The following is a 1,995-nucleotide window of genomic DNA, read 5'->3' as shown; positions in this document are numbered from 1 at the left end:
TAAATATCTTACTTTGTTACCTCTTGATTTCATTTTTAATATTAAGATTTTTATTAAATAATATATTCAAAAGAATGTGATAAATATATATGAAGCATAAGTTGTGAAGTATAATAAAGTCCTGTGAACTCATAACCCAATAAAGAATTAAAATATTACTGATACTACGATACTATTGAGTCTATCTTTGTACTCAACCTTATCCATTCTCTTGCCTTCCTGTAGAGGTATCACGCCCCTGAATTATATGCTTATCATCTTTGCTTTTTTTATTATTATCATTATTTTAATTTTAAGAGCTTGTGTTAAATTCAACGTAGCATGTACATTTAGTTTCATTCCCCATTTGCCATGTCCAACCCTAACCCAGTCTCCTCCCCTCCCTACCCTGTAACCCTCCCCCTGTGCCTCTCATATTTGTGCACTCCTGTTTGTCCTGCATTTCCTCAGTTTGAATGTTGGTCCTCTGGTGTCCATGGTCTATTGCTGTAAGGGATGTATTCCTATAGAGTATGTGGGTGCATCATCCTGGGTTGAGTGGTCTGCGTGTACATCTTGTTAACTATTGGGCTGAGAGCCCGCCCCTGGGGGTGAGTTTTATTCCAGGTGCTGAATGTATTCCAGGGTCATAGTATTAGGGGTCTCACCAGATTTCATCTGACCAGTAATTCTGGTCGTTATTGAGTTTTTGGATTTTGTTCCATGTTTTCCCTCCCACTCTATCCAGGATCTCCAGATTTAATCCTTTTCTGAGTGGTTGGCATTGGTAGCCAGGCACCGTCTAGTTCTTCTAGTCTCGAGGGCCATCATGTCCTAGGGCTGATTGCTTCTAAATGCCCCCCCCCTTTTGCGTTCTGCTTCACTTCCGATGCAAGGAGACCGTTATCTGCATCTTAGATGGCCACTTGAAAGCTTTTAAGACTCGAGTCACTACTCACCAATGATGTAGGATGTGGAGCAACACTTTTATGTATTTTGTTGTGCCAATGGAGTCTGGTGTCCCCCAGTGCTATGGTCCAGAGGCATTGGATCTCTCTCCCATGGTGTCTGGTTGTCTGTGAGAGATTACTCTGTGTCTGTCTTCTATTGTTTCTGTAAGGACTGCAGGTATTTTGTATCACTGGTGTCTGTGCAAGATTAGCCTCAGCTGAATCTAATCTCAGTCTAGAGTATACTTCTGTTCACTGACCCCCATCTGATCATCTCAGTTGGTTATGTGTTTACCTGTATAGCCTAGTGTTTGGTTGGTATTACCATCTATTGTCTATCTCTTGTGTGCACAATTTGGTGTCTTCCCATTTCCTAATGTTATTATGGTGGTCACAGATCCTTCCCATATATCCCTTCCCCTACCTATGTCAGTGTGTAGGCCCCAACTAGCCCAAAATTAATCCCTGCCCTTCCCTCCCCATCCCGGTAACCTACTAGGTGAGTTCCCTTTCCCAAGCAAAGCCTTCTCTGTCTTTTTTACAGTAATGGGCTCATACAGTACTTGACCTTCTGCGATTGACTTACTTCACTCAGCATAATGTCCTCCAGGTTCATCCACGTTGCGAGATAATTTGCATATCCCTTATTGTTCTTTAATGTGGCATAGTATTCCATTGTGTGGATATACCATAATTTGGTTATCCACTCATCCATTGATGGGCATTTAGGTTGTTTCCATCTCTTTGCTTTGGTGAATTGTGCAGCGATGAATATAGGTATGCATATGTCTGTGCACTCTCACCTCTTTAGGATATATGCCTAGTAATGGAATTGCTGGGTCAAATGGTACGTTTATTTTCAGTTTTTTAAGGAAATGCCATACCGTTTGCCACAATGGTTGTACCATTTTATAATCCCACCAGCCATCTTTGCTTTTTTTAAAAATTTAAAAGATACATGTTACACACATGCCTGAATAGTTAATGTTGTTTAGTTTTGTTTGCTTTTGAGTCACTGGTTGGCCCAAAATAATTTAAAGTTGTATATTGTGTCTTCCACTATGAT

Source organism: Orycteropus afer, unplaced genomic scaffold (assembly GCF_000298275.1).
Source record: "Orycteropus afer afer isolate SDZICR_OR568_19922 unplaced genomic scaffold, OryAfe1.0 scaffold00071, whole genome shotgun sequence".
Lineage (NCBI taxonomy): Eukaryota > Metazoa > Chordata > Mammalia > Tubulidentata > Orycteropodidae > Orycteropus > Orycteropus afer.
Note: the sequence above shows the minus strand (reverse complement) of the source record.